The sequence below is a fragment of the Eubalaena glacialis genome, chromosome 16 (assembly GCF_028564815.1).
Source record: "Eubalaena glacialis isolate mEubGla1 chromosome 16, mEubGla1.1.hap2.+ XY, whole genome shotgun sequence".
In the NCBI taxonomy this organism is placed as follows: domain Eukaryota; kingdom Metazoa; phylum Chordata; class Mammalia; order Artiodactyla; family Balaenidae; genus Eubalaena; species Eubalaena glacialis.
Window position 1 is genome coordinate 78114125 of NC_083731.1, and position 18481 is coordinate 78132605.

Below are 18481 nucleotides of genomic sequence, written 5' to 3' on the forward strand. Positions count from 1 at the left end.
AGAGCAGAAATGGATTTTGTTTAATATGAAACTAACTTCTATACGTTTATCACCAACTTTCATTTATTGGGAAGCAGCGATCCGATCCCTGTGCACCCTGCAATTCCTGTGCCTCTGAATATGAAGGCAACACAGGAGCTATGGTAACATCTTGATTGCGACAACAGATGTAGGCAGGCACCAAATGCTGGGCTTTGCAAAAAGGTACTGCTCTCTGGGGGAGGAAAAGAGCCTTTCTGCTCCCTTCCCGCCTAGCGCCGCTTTTGAAAGTCTTCTTGGGACCCCTCCTCCACCTGACGACACTGTTGTGATTTCTGGGGACGCTGAAGGCCTCAGTGGTGGGGATTCACTTTGGACTCAGGAACAAGTTTTGCCAAGAGCCGGGGTTGCTTTGGCAGGACTAGAGTTCGTGCACTCAACGTGACCTGACCCTCTGTACATCCCTTTTGATCTGATTTCCTTGACAAAAGTGACCGAGAACCTCATACTCTGCCTTTCTTCCAAAACAAAGGAGCCAGTGCAATGTTTGTTCCTGGAGCCTATTGTCTTGATCCTCTTTTCTGAGATTGAAGCTCAAGCAAGGAAAGGCCTCCTGGAGAGGCAGCTCTTTGAAGCTGGGTGTCCTGACTCAAATCTGGTCAGGACCAGAAGAGGAGGCTACTCAGGTGTCTGGAGCCTCTCAGCTGTCTTTAGTCTGAAAAATACCTTTTAAAAAGAAAATAACTCTTAACCAGATGGGACCCTCGGATTATTTCATACCTGTTTTCCCCTACCCTCTCTCATGTGAATAGCTGCAGCCTAATCCGGCCTTAATGAATATGAAATATTATTATTATCATTACATGTTACCATCTTTCTTCTTTCTCCATCCACTTTGTTAAACTTGGCAAAGCGAAATGATATGTGGCTTATGAGTTTATTGTTGTGCTGCCTTAGAATTCAGTATTAAATCATCGAAGTCCTCTGCTCAGATCTTAAATTGGAGAGTAATTCAGGTGAACTTTTATGTATTTTTTTATATGTGCATACATATAAATTCAGATATTTATATAACTTGTGCAATACTTATGGATTTCCAGAGTTTTTTAAAAAAATCATCACTAAATATTTGAACAAGTAATGCTTGATGGCATAAAAACAAACTCACCTAATAGGTGCACAATTTTTATAAAAAATTTAAATGGAAAATTTGGCCTTATAATTAGGAAAAATAGGAGCAGAGAGAAAGAAAGGACTTTCTCACAAATTATGCAGTTTTAGTGAGATTCATAATTATATCAATAATTTTGCTATTAGTGTAACAAAATCAGGATTAGGACTCAAAGTCGAGTAGATTTTCAATGTCTGCATAATTACATAAACTATTTGTTAATATATTGAGAAGTGAACAATACATTTTATTATAAATACATCTTTAATGTCTAAAGTATTTGATATAACTTATATACTAATATAACAATTCCTTAGTTTAAAAATTTACTTGGTCAGCACTTCCTGCCTGATATTCAGTGCTCAGCTAGTTTTGATGCTAGGATTAATTTCCGTGATAAGGATGACAGCTGAATTCTTTACTAGGGATTTTTAAATCCCCAAAGTCCTATTAAAACTGATTCCTCCCCCCTCCAAATTTCAATTCAAAGACAGTGTTTTCTGTTTGCCAGCAATTACCTGGCAGTTCAGAAGCTGTTATTACTTCTCTTCCATTTGCTCATTGTAGCTAGTAATTAACCTTCTGTTCAAACATTTCAGTTTTCATTCATTTGTATGAAATCAAGTTGATTTTCAGCATAGGGATGAAAAAGAGATGAAAAAGTAGAAGAGCTATTTTTTTTTAAGGACCTCTGTCCCTTTTAGGGACTTATTTTGCCTGTTCATGGTCATGCCTCTGCCATTCTCAATATACATTTAAATTTAGAACATAACTATGTGGTAAGATGAGGGACAGATGCAGGGGATGGCAGGCGATTTGTGACATTTTAGCCCACTTGACCAAAGGATCCAGTGAATCCAGTTTGAGAAGCAGCCAAAAAATTTACCTCCTTAGGAAGCTTATATCCTTGGGTGGTGCAAAGTGGATCCCTTAATACGTAACAGGTGAAGTTAGTTTTCACTGAAGTTTGTAAAGTCACTTTCTCTGAATGAAAATAGTTTGAATACATACATGATAGTAGCCAAAGTCTACTATTCATTCACTCATTTTACAAATATTTTTTTGAGCATCCATCTTATACCAGGCAGTAGCTGGATGTGGGACAATTAAAAAGGATCCCTGCCCTCAAGGAGCTTTTTGTTCAGACAAGGAGAAGGTAAATAGATTGTTATAGAAGGTGCAGCATAATTAGTGTTTATTTCATCATGGGTACACAGATGTATGAACAGAGAGCAGTAATAACTTAGCAAAAAGGAAGAATGCATGTTACTGTGGAGATTTGGAAGCAGTATCCAGATCTGATAATAAAGATGATTAGAGTAAACAATTTTTTTTTTGCAGGACAGATGGTATAGTCTACATTTATTCTAGAAAGGGGAAACCCAAAGGACAAGAATTTTCAGCAGTGTTTATCCACTGTCTCCCAAGGGAAAGCAATAAACTGTGGTGTCTCAAAATACCCCTCAAGACTGTCTCTCCTGGTTCTGGGGCAGACTCCACAGCAACTATCTCATGAAGAAGTCCACTTCCCAGCAACTTGGGTGAGAGGAAGCTGGTTCTGGTGACTTTAGTAACTGTGAGTCAGCCCCCAGTAATGTGCTCACCTAGGGGTGCACTATTAAAATTAGATACCCATCACTGCAGACTTGAGGCCTCTGGCAGTAGCCTCCCCAAAACTCTGTACCAAGGGGAAAATAAGTTTCAGTGGGACGATGGAACCATTGTGGTTTAAATAATTTGAAAAGTTTTGAGTTGCCAGATCTTTACTGAAAATCAGTTTATTATTAGAGGAAGTCAAGAACCTGGATTTTACCCAACCTTTCCTAGATCTAAAATTCATCTGATGACCCATATGTTGTTATGAGGCCATTGCATCATTAAAGTTAGCTGTCATTTATTGGCTATATCTTTTTAATTTATAGTACTGCTTATACCAGTTTTTCTGTGAAAATCAATTATTTTACCATCAGTTCTATGACACAGTTAATTCTATAAAATAGATTTCCTGTGTTTTACATTTATCTCCAATTCTCTGAATCTCTAATTGAAAATGTTATGGAATCTTCACATCACCTGTCTGTGACTTTGTCTGGATGAATACCATATCTGAAAACAGGAACAGTCCTGTTCACTCCAGTAATCATTTATTAATATTTTCTGCATATTAATATTTTTGTTAATTAAATCCTCCTGCTGGTAGATCGCAGAATATTTGTAAAATTTGTTTTGCATTACCTCAGTCCTTTTATTGCTCATCTGTAAATATCAACAGTGGTCGCAACAAATGAGATTGGTTCCCATTCTGAACTTAGATTTTTAGCAAAACAAAATTTTTCATGCTAAAGACCAAAAAAATCAAAATCTTGTTGCAGGCTTCTTATGCCTTTTTTATTACTATCAGGACTATCTAGCCTAAAGAGTTCATATAGTCCTCACTATATGAAAATTCTATCTGGATAAAAACTATCTCAAACACATATAACTTTTCCTTATAGCAATGAGTCATAAAGTTGACTGCGTGTATATGTGTTCTTTCTTAGGCATCTAATGTATTTTGACTAACTGAGGCAGCTTAGTGTTTTTGTCCATATTACCAGAATTAATTTTTATCATTAATGAACCTTTTGCCTAGTCAACAGTCAGTCAAAACCACTGTGTCCATATGAAGTGCATTGTGTTCTATAATGAAGAGTGCAACACATTTTAATTGTTGTGGTAGACACAGGGGAGACATGGGGTTACATAAGTGAATAATAGTCTTGCTCAAAGTTCAGTCTTATAGAGGAGGAAAACAAATACACAAATGATTACCCACAAGGTAGAGTGAGGCTGTTGTCTAAGAAGTCCAGAGAAAGTTCTGGTTAAAGTCCAGGTGAGTTTTCAGTTAATTAAGAAAATCAGGAAAGGTTTCCTGAAGATGGCGCTTTTGTGTTTAGCCTTGAAATTTAGATCCGGTTTTGATAAGCAGGGTTTGGGTTGACTGTTTTGGGAAGAAAATATTGCATGAGTAAAGACACTGAGAAAGAAATTGCAAAACAAGTTCTGGGGAATGCTGGTGCTTTGTGGCGCCTGAGTTTATAATATAGAATACAGGTTGGTGATAGTAGACAATCAGGATCTTTGGGATCATCATGTAGGGTCCTGAGTGCCAGAGTGAGGAGTTTGCTGTGAGACTTTTGGACAGAGGAATGACAACATTAGAACTATATTTATAGGAAAACAATCTGAGAGCAATGAATAGCCCAGGATTTGGGAGTAGGAGATGCGTTAGGAAACAATTGCTGGAGGAAATGAACACCTGAACCAGGACCATGCTGTGGGCACAGAAAGGAAAAGAGGCTCAATAAAGTCACCATGAGTGTGGAATCACATGACTTAGCAACTGACTGTATGTTTGTTTTGAAGGAGAAGATGGAGGCAAACATAATTTTGCAATTTCTAGGTCAGGTTGATGGAGCAATAGTAAGGTTGACAGAAGTAGGAATGCCAGATTAACTGGTTTCAGAGGAAAAAGGAAGTGAAGAACAAGTTTAATTTTGTACATCATAATGATAGAAGTCTTTCCTAATACCTGTCCAGGACTCTCCATCTCCATCCCTATGTATATATGAATTATGATAATATTGAATTGCACCTGTTTTCAGGGGGTGATGATGGGGGTGGAGGTAATGGAGATTGTAACCCATTTTTCAAGTGTTTGTCTAGTATCCCCATTGTAATTAGCAGTTACATGATTATACCAGGAAAACCCATGAAGAATAAAAGATCCACAGCTTCCCATTTGCTGTTTCAGGGTACCACTCTTCCGTTCAAGAGGCCCTCTTCCAGGACCATAAGCCCCCTGAGGTCAAGGACTGCATCTTATTCAACTTTGTAGGATCTCCTGGCACAGTGCCCAGAACAGAGTAGGCATTTAATGTTTGCAGATTAAATGACTGAATAATAAGATGTAATTTACACTTGTTACATAAATGAGCCAAAGATGGCCGGTGTATGTTGGCCCAATGTTGTTAACTTGTTCACAGCAGGCCAGGACCATTAGCTCAAAAGCCGGCCAGTCCTAAACTCAAATTCTGGCACATCCAATTGTTTTAAATATACCCCCAATAAGCATAGGTTTTAGTCATTTAGAGCCTGCCTGCTTTGCATGTCCTATGAAACTGTACCCAGCATCTGTTAGCCTTAGATAAACAAACCCTGGGACTTTAAAAGCCCCCAAGTCCCTGCTGCCCTTTGGCGCTGTCTGCCCCATCGTGCTGCAGAGTGACACCACTGGACATGTAACTTCCCTCTCCGTTTCCTCTCTCTCCCAGGAATGCCCTTGCTCTCTTTTTCTTTTGGGTGGTGACCCCACGCCATTGTTTCCTGATGGTGTCATGGTTGGTGGAACTTCCCATCTACCCCTCCACGCCCCCCATGCAAACCTCTCAAAGCAGCACCGAGATAAAGCTGATTGTGTGCTACTGCCACCCTGTGGTCATATCTTTTCCCTGCTCTCCCAAATCCCTGAACTCATGTAATACTGTATGTGTCCAAGAGAGAAAACATACTGATTTCTTAAATTTGCTTTCTCAAGCCTATGTGTTTGTTTCTTTTTTCCTTTTTAGTAACTTCAGATTTTGGCACTCATTGAAAACATTCTTAGACTTGGAAAGCTGGAAGGGGATGGAAGTTATTTCATTAAATCTTGTTTTACACAGATGAGGACACTTGGGTTCAGACTTCTCTCTCTTTCAAAATTCAGCTCCTGAAAGTGAAGTTTCAGAAATAAATTAACGCACATGACTTCTAATTCCAGGATTTACCTAAGAAAGTGATCATAAATAAAAGATAGCAGAGATATCACAAAGACAGCAGTAGTCTGAATAACTCTTATGCAGCCATGTAAAATAATGTAGATTTTTAGAATAACATACAGAAATGTTCATAATTTTAGGAGATATAAAAGTATAAAAACAGTGTTTAGTATGTTGCTTTTTTTTTTTTTTTTTAATTTATTTATTTATGGCTGTGTTGGATCTTCGTTTCTGTGCGAGGGCTTTCTCTAGTTGCGGCGAGCAGGGGCCACTCTTCATCGCGGTGCGCGGGCCTCTCACTATCGCGGCCTCTCTTGTTGCGGAGCACAGGCTCCAGACGCGCAGGCTCAGTAGTTGTGGCTCACGGGCCCAGTTGCTCCGCGGCATGTGGGATCTTCCCAGACCAGGGCTCGAACCCGTGTGCCCTGCATTGGCAGGCAGATTCTTAACCACTGCGCCACCAGGGAAGCCCTAGTATGTTGCTTTTTTAAAAATTTTTTATATGCTTAGAAAAAGCACCAACAATAAATACCAAGTATTTAGTAGTTATCTGTGCATCATAGGATTAGCTGATTATAAGTAAATTCATTTGGCATATCTATAGTTTTTGAATTTCCTATAATAATATTAATTGCTGAATAAGAAAAAAAATCATTATTAACGAAGTAAATTATCCGGGTGAGTTACAGGATCAGACCAACAGCACTGTCCAATAGAACTTTCTGCAATGATGGAAATGTTCTATATCCTCACTGTCCAATATAATAATGAGTGGCCAAGTATAGCGATTGAGCATTGAAATGTAGCCAGTTCAACTGAAGAACTGAATTTTTACCTAAATTTACATAGTTATGTCTAGTTAGCAGCTACCATATTGGTCGATGCAGGATTAGAATATTTGATGGTTGAGAACAGTCACAGAGCACTGAGGCATCATGGACAGTCTAATTCTACTGTATATGCAAATGTGAAAGTTTATCTTGTCTAGCTTCCTCCTAAGTTATTCTTATACCATAATTTGGGATAAAGTGCACGAATAAATATTGACACAAAACCATCTATTCAGTGTAGGCTCTATGAGAAGTATTGACTTCACCATGTGATTCATAAAGAAGACCCATTTATAAATGAACAAGGAAAATTCATCCAGAAATTGCATTTTTCCTTGTTAAAATGAAAAGTTCATCCTTTTCCCCGATCAGGCAATAATCCAGAGATAGAACCAGCACAACTGAAAGATCAGGTTGGATTCTGTTCACCTGGTGAATTAAACCTTCGCCATTTTCATTTTATAGCTGTAACTATTTACTTGGATTTGCTGAATGCTGGACTTATATAATCGTTTATATACATTTCAGCTTAAGTTTTATTTTTGTTACTAAAATTGTATGTTGAACTTTGTGACCAAATTCATACCCTCCTTCCTTGATTTGAGAACTCACCTCTCAGATTGGTACCAGTGTTTGTGAAATCTTCATCTCTCTACCAGTATTTCATCAGCACCCAAGATCCGTCCTTCTTTGGGATCTATGGTTTTGTTTCCTGCTTCCTGACGGAAGGAAGCACTTGATCTGTAGGAACGACCTTCTGCTTTCCAGAAGAAGAGTTAATTTATGCAGCAGTGGGCTCACAGTTCTGCTTCTTGAGATTATGGGAAACAAATCATTTCTCTCTGTAGTCTCCTTAATTGAGCAGGATTATTTTTTAATAGATTCCATAGCGTTTTCCTTTGTATATTAATTTACTTGATAAAGCAAGGACACTCTAGTGATTAAAAATTCTAGAGATGTGCTGGGAATAACATTAGGAACATTATTAAGATGATAGGTTTTTCAAGTAGAAATTTTCTGGGAGAAATCTTTACAATTTCAATGAATATAGATGATATATAGCTAGAGTTATGAGTTATTTTTGGCTTTCAAACCCAAGAGAATTCATTTAGAACAAACTACAAATTTTTACTGAAGGTGGAAGAAACAGGTGCTAAAAAGAGAGAAATGGAGAGTTTGTAATTCAGGCTGGAGGGAGAGACAGGAAGCTAGGGAGTTAGCGAGATCAGTCTAACCAAGTGTTGCTATGCCAGCCCTTTGGGAAAATAACCAGGAAATTTATTTACCCAGTTAATGAAAACAAGTTCAAATAAACAGTGATGATGTAATGTGTACTTTATAAATGGGATTTGTAAATAATAGTCTGAGCAATATCCGAGGAGATGAAAATAGTAGATATTTTCTTTGTTTCTTTTTGTTTACTTTGAATCCACAGTCAGTATTCTATCCCACTAGAACTGAACCATTTTTAAGTTGTCTGCGTTTTGTAGGAAGCTGGCTTTGTATCCTTTTACTGAAGAAATACAGAAAAAAACAAATTTCTTGTGTTGCTAAGACAAGAGGAATAAGCAAAATGAAAACTTCTGACCTTCAGATTAAAGTTTCTGTTGATTTCAAGCAGAGACCAAAGCAGTTGTGAGGAAGGAACACTGAAAAAGAATTGAATCCCACTGAGAGAAATAAAGGAGAAAAGCTTCTGAAGCTGGAGGAACAGGGCTGGGCATGTTCCCCAGATATGTTGGGGTGTAATGTTCCTCTTTCCTTCTAATAAACTGCAATCTGTTGAGGATTGACCATCTGTCAGCTCAACAATAGCAGTGATTTCTATGTGATAAATAAAATGCAAATTCTAACCCATTTGAATAAATTAATAATCTGTAGCAAAGTATTCTAAGGGTTTTTCAGGGTGGAACTGATTTAAACATATCCATTCAAATTTTGATTTAAGTCATTAATCAAAAAGACTTTGTTTAATCATTTTTTCCTATGAGCTGCTCTCTTCATTTTCCACTTTGAAAGTGCACTTTTGGGGAGAGATAGGGATCTGAATTATGTAAAAACAAAATTGCACACCAATTTTTTTTCTGAACATTCTTATGTTCTTTTGCGAAAAAAAAAATACACTGCATGTTACCTTTGGAAAAAGCTTATAATTTAAGAACTGAAATTCATTATATTTTACATATAATAAATAGGAATTATTTTACTATTATGAAATACTGTTTCTCAGAACAGAAATAGGCATAACTCCAAAATTCTGATTTCCTTAGTAGCTTTCTAGATATGCCTCTAAAATACTCTCAAATTCAGCCCCTACTGCTACCTTTGATTTAACGTATTCGTAGAACTTTTAAAAAGTTTGAATGAATATATTCTTTCATATAATACCTTACCATAATAAGTTTGACTTGTAATTTATCAATTGATTATATTTTTGCAGTTGTTAGGATGTTTCACAAAATAATAAGTATTACCAAACATTTTAGTTTATGTTTTTATATCTGATTTCTAAAAATTAACCTGATATTTATCCATGCTGGGTGTCTATATAAGTATTTTTTAGAACGTATTTAGAATGAAAGTGAAATAGTGATTGCTATTTTCTCTCTAACAATCTTGCAGTCTTCTCCTACTGTTAAGCTGTAAACGGGCAGAGTTTGGATTCATGGGAAGGCTCTCAGCTGAGAATCCGAACTGTACATAAAACTATAAAGCTTTGTTGTCCCTTCCTGTTTCTGTATTCATCCATCTATTTTCCAGCAAACATTTATTGGGCATCTACTCTGTGGCAGGAACTTTCTTAGGTATTGGGAATGCAACAGTACACAAGAGAGACATGGGTTCCTGTCCTCAGAATTTATAATCTACTCCCTACTTTTCTAACAGTGGCTGTAAATCGATCCTACCAATTGTTTTAAATTCTGTATTAAACTCTAGATTTAAAACAGTGACATTTTCAAATACCCTCTCTTCCACAAGGGCCCAAGCTCCTGCCTCTGGAGCACAGGTCACCGGCTATGACTCTCAGTCTCACTGATAGATTCAGTGCTGACAGTTCTATTTAATTCTGTGTTATTGCTCAACCAGTGTCTAAGGATTTCAGGACCTTTATGAAAATTATATATTTATCTTTCAAGCTCTGGATGGCTGACTCTTTACCTTATGGGAACATGCACTCCTCAACAATGAAAATATTGAAAAGGTGATTAAGGTTTAATTAAGCTGCCAAGTCAATGAGATTTATATCTTTAGAGATAATTTCCCTTGCCAGATTTTAGAAATGATATAAAATTCATTTTCAAACATTTATCCGCAAAGCTTTTCAGATTTACTTATACTACAGAGATATCATAGAAGCTCTAGGAAAAATAGAGTATTTAGAGACATCAGAGATTTTTGTTGTTGTTGTTGTTATTTGTTTGCTAAGACAAAGAAAACGACTCCAGAAAAAGGACCAAGTTACAAATGGCAATGCACTATCTAAAGTTACTTTGGAAAGAAAATTAAAAGGGCTGTTTTGACATTATTTCTCTTACTTATTTTGTTTTCTTGAAATTCCAAAGTCAAACAATGAACAAAAAGGTCAGCTGAGAAAACACATATATTTGGGATAAACTACTGCTCAGAAATGAAGCTGATAGAATCTCTCTCAGTTTTGTTTTTAACAGTGATCTGACAAATGTGCTTATTATTGCATTTAACAAAAACATGACAGTTACCTACTAAGAATCAAAAATAAAGGATACAAGATGGCTAGGATAGTCTGCTTCTGGCAAGAGGGTAGACAGGTGTTTTTAAATCCTCCTGCAGCAGAACACCTAGATGCCAGATAAATTTCACAAAAATTATTTAAAATGGGCTTCCCTGGTGGCGCAGTGGTTGAGAATCCGCCTGCCAATGCAGGGGACACGGGTTCGAGCCCTGGTCTGGGAAGATCCCACATGCTGCGGAGCAACTAAGCCTGTGCACCACAACTACTGAGCCCGGAGCAACTAAGCCCGTGCGCCATAACTACTGAAGCCCGCGTGCCACAACTACTGAAGCCAGCGTGCCTAGAGCCCATGCTCCGCAACAAAAGAAGCCACGGTAATGAGAAGCCCGCTTAGCGCAACGAAGAGTAACCCCCACTCGCCACAACTAGAGGAAAGCCCGTGCGCAGCAATGGAGACCCAACGCAGCCAAAAATAAATAAATTAATTAATTGTTAAAAATTATTTAAAATATATGCCCGAGGAACTTTCTAGTGGTCCAGTGGTTAAGACTCCATGCTTCCAATGCAGGGGGTGCAAGTTCAATTCCTGGTCGGGGAACTAAGATCCCACATGCCACGTGGCACAGCCAAAAGATAAGAAAAAAAAAAAAAAAGACTGTCTCCTGGGTTATAATCCTCAGGTTGGCAAGAATAAAATGTATACCCGAGATCATACAAAATAAGAGAATACCTAGGGATCTTACATAAAGAAGGGACTAATATATGAAAGCTAATCTAGCTACGAGGCCTCAGCTGATCTCAAGATGATCTGAACAGCAGGGAACTAGAGCCTTGTTTCTTTAATCATCATCATCATCATCCTTATTATTATTCCATTGCGTTCATTTATTAATAAGCACCCTCACAATCTACACGTGTTTCAGCTTTCATGTTTACAGAGAAGGAACTTTCCCCCAGGCTGTGTGAGGATTCCCCATAACTGCCTGGTGAGTTCTACAAATACTGAAATAGAGAAGCTGGCTCCTGAGTCTGTCTGTTCCCAGCTTCCCTTTGGCTCAATATGAATGAGTTAGTGGTTCCCCAGGGTAAATCTAAACTAGATATCTTTAAGAGATGTCCTGGTTAATCTACCGCTGGACTAGGAACTGATGGAGAGCTCCTAGAATATTAACATGAAAAGTGGCTGGTTTTCCTCCATTTAATAACAATCTGCAAAAAGTAAGTGTCAAAATCTAAAAAGTAGCATACCTTCACCAATCTATTGGTAAGAATGGAATTGGTATGAAACACCACAAATTTGATATTAGATGGAACTTGTACTAAATGACCTTTAAGGGACAGTTGGCTCCTTTTTAGTGGAATTCTTTTCAAGGAAGATATATGTTAGCTTCACATGGTTTAAACTAACAGTTCTACTGTGAACTACTCTCAGTGTATACATACATACTCATGGATCAAAGCCAATTTCCTTTAACAATATATAAAAAGATACATTTTTAGGGTGCTAAACCTAAAAACCTGAACACCCCAACCGAGTAATGATATTCATTAGTAAGTACCAAATTGCACTAGTAGTCTTGTGGCTATCATGTCAGAATAAACATAATATCTGTATTATCCTAAAATGCAATTCTTCTCAGAATTTCATTACATACATCAATTTTGTCATATATCAACTAGCTGATATTTTTGTTCTTTATCAAAAAATGCTAATTATTACCAGACTTTATATGGTTCTTAAGTCATAATTCCTGATTTCTTTACACATTTAATATGAAATGGTCCAGGAGGTATGTCCACTGTCAAAGACTGTAGTTCCTTTCAGTGATATAGCACATACTGCAAAATTAACTATTCCCCCACAAAAACATCTCAAATATAGTAAAAAGAACCTTGGGTTTTAATGATTGTTCGGGAATAAGAAGGAAGGCCTTAGACCTGAGCAAAGCAGAGTTAGAATTCAGGCCCCAGAAGACACTAGTGCACTCAAAAGACTTCCCCCTCATTAAAATGGTGAACTAGAAAAAAAAAAAAAAATTTTTTTTTTGCCCCTGGGAAAAGGGAGATAAACAGGAAACTTTGTATTCTGACTCCTGCTCTGGGTAAAAAAGCAATATAAAACCCAGGAATTCTCACCTGAGAATTTTTAACTTTGGCCCTTTCACTTGGATTTGTGTTTCAAATCATACTACCTACAGCACCCAGGAAGCACCAAACATTTAAAGGTTGGCAGTGTCTTGGAGCACCTGGCAGAAGCAAATACAGGCCTTCTATGGAGATATATACCCTCAGCTCAGAACTTGGGATTCCCCAAATCAGCCAAATGTGAGCTCCCAATGTTACCAGCCCTCCCAAGTCGGCCCCCAGCAAGGGTCCCTCTGCCCAGTGTTGTTGGAGCCAATAGAACGAGACTGATTTAGGTTCAGAAGCAAAGGAAGGCTTTAGTCTTTGATCAAAGAATGGAGAGGTGTGAGCTCTGGCTCTAGAGGACATGGTCTCCCGACAATCCGTGGGCAGGGCTGCTTTACAGGGACCTCGGGGAGGGGGTGGAGTTCCTGGGGGGCTGGGGGCCGCTGTGCTGCTCAGGCTCCAGATCACGGTGCTGGGTGGGCACAGCGTCTCTGCACACGGCCCCACCGCCATCTTGGATTGAGTGTCATAGCTGCGCTTCTGCCCGCAGAGCTGAGGTGCCTGCACAGTCTTTGGCAACAGGACCTCGGGTCTGATGTGCCAGGTTCAAGGCGCAGCACCTATGAGCAAATGATACTAGACTAAGCACAAAGGAAAGAAAGGTTAGACTTTATTTTATTACCCAGATTCTATTTTTATTCCCCAGGAATTGTTAATGGGCTTCGCTGGTGACACAAACATAAAATGGCAAAAAAAAACATGAGGAAATAAGACAGCATGAGCAAAAAGGCATGGCTGAATAAGACACCAAAGGATTTCAGATATTGAAATTATCACATGGATAATATAAAATAAGTGTTTACAGAGGCCAGCTGTCAGTTTCAATGTGGTTCCTTTAAAGGTACCAAAAATATGAGTAAAGAACAGCAGAGTATCATAAATGACCAGGAAGTTCGGAAAAGAACCAAATATAACTTCCAAAAATTAAAAATATTGTCATTGATGAAAGCAACCTACGTGTCCATGGATAGAAAAATGGATAAAGAAGATATGTACACACATATATATGTGTGTGTGTGTGTGTAATGGAGTGTTATTCAGCCATAAAAAAGAAGGAAGTCTTGCCATTTGTAACAACATGGAACTTGAGGGCATTATGCTAAGTGAAATCAGTCAGGCAGAGAAAGACAAATATTGTGTAATCTTACTTATATGTGGAATCTTTAAAAAAAAACAAACAAACTCAGATACAGAGAATAGATTGGTTGTTGCCAGAATGGGGGAGGGAGGTAAGTGAAGTGAGTAAAGGGGGTCAAAAGGTACAAACTTCCAGTTATAAAATAAATAAGTCGTGGGGGTGTAATATACAGCATGGGGACTATAGTTAATAATACTGTATTGCATATTTGAAAGTTGCTAAGAAAGTAGATCTTAAAATTTCTCATCACAAGAAAAAATATTATCTACAGCAGAATAGTCACAGCTGAAGAGACATTGAAGTCAAAGATGGAACTAAAGAAATTACACATGGAAAGCACAGAGAGAGAAAATAAAAGAGAGATCAGAATCATAGATGATAGAATAAAAATATTGAAGATAGGGCTTCCCTGGTGGTGCAGTGGTTAAGAATCGTTCTGCCACTGCAGGGGACATGGGTTCGAGCCCTGGTCTGGGAAGATCCCACATACCCCGGAGCAACTAAGCCCGTGGGCCACAACTACTGAGCCTGTGCTCTAGAGCCTGCGAGCCACAACTGCTGAGCCCATGTGCCACAACTACTGAAGCCTGCGTGCCTAGAGCCCGTGCTCCGCAACAAGAGAAGCCACTGCAATGAGAAGCCTGCACACCGCAGCAAAGAGTAGCCCCTGCTCGCTACAACTAAAGAAAGCCCGTGCGCACAGCAACAAAGACCCAATGCAGCCAAAAATAAATAAATAAATAAATAAATAATTTGAAGATAACTTGGAGTTCCTGAAAGAGAATAAACAGAATAGGGCAGAGACAATATTCTAAAATATGAGTTAGGGCACTAAATTGTTCACTTTCAAATGGTTAATTTTGCTACATGAATTTCATCTCAATAAATTATTTTAATAATGTACTTCTTAACATATATATAATTTCTTATATGTATAAGAAATTTAATATGTATGATACATATCTTAACATATATATGTATGTGTATATATATCAGATTCAGAAAGCACGCTATATCCCAAGTAGGATAAGTAAAAAGAGATGTACAGTTGGAGAAAAAAACAGATTATCTCTGAAACATTGACAATCAGCTGACCTCTTAAAGTAACAATGGAAGTCAGAATAGGGTGAAAAGTATAATATCCTCAAGATGCTGAGAGACAATAACATCAAAGTAGAGTACTTTACCTAGCTAAAATGTGACTCAAGAATGTGAACAAAAGAAAGACATTTTCCTTACTTCAGAAAGAAGTAAAATTATTCCACAAGGAAGAACTGAGATAAAAGAAGGAATAGTAAACAAAGAACTTTGTAAATATGGATAATTCTATATAAATATTATAACATCATAATTTAGGGGATAAAATTTGGCAGGGTTATCAAAGCATTTAATCTCTTTCATAAATTTCTCCTCCATCACATTACTTTCTCCTGTCATGGGAATCATCCTATATGTGAGCAGTCCTTGGCTTCATCCTTCAAAGATTTTAACATGTGGCCTCCCTCTTTCTCCCCCCTTTTTTTTTGTGTGTCTCTTTCAGTACTGTAGGCTGCAAATTCATAAATTTAAGACTTTTATTCATGTTTTAAGCAAACATTGATTACTTGCTTTGCGCCAGGGTTTGTGCCAGACACTGGAGATACAAAACGGCTTGCTGTCTGGACAGATACATGAATAAATACAGGAAGCACGATGTTAGAGATGCTGTGATTGAAATATTCTAGACACTTAGGAGAACAAAGGAGGGAGTGATTGATTCTGAAACCCAAGGAGACTGGAGAAGACTTCATAGAAAAAGTATTTCCAAGCCAGCAGGGGAATCAAGGGCGTGCCAGAGGGAAGGATGCATGTGTGTGCAGAGAGGATCTGTGTGAAATCATATAACATGTTAGAGGAACCGCAAAAAAGTTTCACATGGCCTTAGCATGAAAAAAGTGGGGCTGGGGCCACTGCTAAAGACAGGGCTTGAGAGAAAGGCACGGGTCAGCTCAGGAAGCACTCGGTCAGGCATGCTAAGAAGTTTAGGCTTTAGTACATGGACAGCAGGAAATTACTGAAGTGTTTTTAAGCTGGGCAGTTACATGGTTAGATTTGCCTTTTAGATATATCTTGTGCCATCTATGTGGCAGGTTAATCATAAGATGGGATTTCCACTTGAAGACGAAGATACAATTGAACACCAGTCTGTAGAGCAGTACAAGAAAACATCTAAAAAATTAGGGATAATATCAGAAAATATGGCCATCCAACATGAAAAATGTAGAGAACTAACAAAATGCTAAAGAGATCAGCCAACCTCAAAATATATTAAATATATATCATCAGCCAAATGAGCTTACTAGAGATGTAATGTACATGTATCGTGGAGACCAGACAGCCCTTTAGCTACCTAAGATAACAGCAGATCGATGAAAAGGAGCCAGTATCTGGATAAATGTGTCTCCAGTGTTGCAAAGAGCATTCATTGTTGGTCAACCCCTCATTCCCTTTATTCCACCTCTGCGTTCAGCCTCGAATCTTCTCCTCTGAGCAGATTTCAGGACAGAGTGCCCTTAACCAGTGGCAGGTACCAAATTATCCTGCCAGCTATTGCTCCCATTGTAAATTAATACCTTAATTTTTAGGTTTATGAGTCTCCCTTTTGGCTTGACTAAATCAACCCCCTAGAATTCCATCAACTTCAAACCCACTGGTTATATTTATTTTTCTCAGCCTAACAAAGATAAGGACTGTGGATTCATCCCAGATAATTCTCACCTGCCAGCAATATTTCTCCTTGGCAATATTTCTATTGCAATAATAGGTATGATTATCTAATGTCCTAAGAAACATCCATCCTCCTCTGAGATCCTCCAGGCTATGTCCAACTCTGCAGCATAAAGAAAAGCATGAAGAGGTAGATTTCTGAATTTCTGTTCCTAAAGTACTGTGCTCAAATTTTGATTGGTTGAACAGCTAGGTGCCTTTTACCCAAGGAACCCTTGGTGACATTTTATAACACACTGGGAGATTTTTACAGATACGTATTTTGGATCTGTGGGCTTTGGATCTGAGGGCTTTAAAACCATAGAATGCTAAAATACATTAGCATTCCACAGATTTTAATAAAATGTTTATGAGGCAGTTTTAGAATTTCCATTAACTTTAAACATTTTAATATTACTTTTAAATTTCCTCAAATTTGTCATATAACAAAAAACAGATTTTAAAATAATTGGAAGCATTTCAAATACCAATCTCTCAAAAGAAGTTGCAACATTTATGTGTAATTACATTTCTATAGCTAAATCCACATTTCTTTTTAGTTATGTTACAAGATATTTATAGTATCAATTATCAGCTTTGGACTGTTACTTGAATCATGTCACTTTTTAAAGTTGTTAATGAGCATGATTTTTTGTAAAAACCAATGCTTAAAACAAATAATTATCATACTAGTAATTATTCTAGTAATAATTTCATCCTGAAATAATCACTAACTTGATATCACATTTTTTACTTCTTTTCTTATTTCACAGCTATAGTATTAATTAGCAAATAGCAGCTGCATAGTTGATCAATACCTCATTGTCCTTTAATTCCTTCTCCAGCCCACATACCATTTTCAATACTCACTCCCCTACCTACATGTCCTTTTGTCCCATTCTGTTACATCCACCCTCATATTTCCAAACTGGGTCAAGTGCTACTGATTTTAGAACAGTTGGCATATTGCAAAGGTGAGAACAAAATTTTTTCTGGGGTATCTAAACATGTTGTGGTTTAAGTAGAAATGAAAGGATATTTTTCCTGCTCCAACCACATCTTATAATCTTGGTGATTTCTTACCCCTGATACCTTGACTCCCCCATAGGACAGGGCTTAGTTGTAGACAAGCAGAAGATGATGTAAGAGCAAGTGGTATGAAATTCCATTCAACTGCAAGCCTCCTTCTCTGTGCAGCTTGTCCTGTCATTCTGGGCAGTGAGATGCTAGCTTATCTTTTTAAGATCAAGCACAGGCCCACGCCCACCCCAACTCACTTCCTTGGTTATAACCGATAGGAGTGTCAGGAGACTCTCCAGCTGAGAAGGAGTTGCTGTACAAGCAATACCTGCCATTTGCAACAACGTGAATGAATCTAGAGGGCATTAGGCTAAGTGAAACTAGCCAGGCAGAGAAAGACAAATACCGTATGACCTCACTTATATGTGGAATCTTAAAAAAAAAAAGTCGCACTCACAGAAACAGACAGTAGGATGGTGGTTACTAGTTGCTGAGGAGTTGGGGAGATGGGGAAATGCTGGTCAAAGGTACAAGCCTTCAACTGTGAGAGGCTGAACTGTGAGAGGATAAATGTGTGCTATTTCAAGCCACACAATTTGTGGTAATTTGTTATAGTAGCAACAAAATAACTAATATACTTAGGAAATCTTCCTGTCTGGTGTTTTCAGTGCCAGGGTAGGATTGATATGCCTGTTACTCAGCGCTTTATGGAGCTTGTACTATTATCATCTTGCTGAAAAATCTCAAAGTTTTTACATCATCAGGTAGATCTTATACCAAGTCCCAGTCTTTTCCTGAAGAGAATGCAAGACATCTTTGCAAACTAAATGGTTTAGAAATTTTCTTTCCAAATTCATAGCCACAAAGGGAAATTTCTCCTTTTTCAGTTGCCGAATAGGC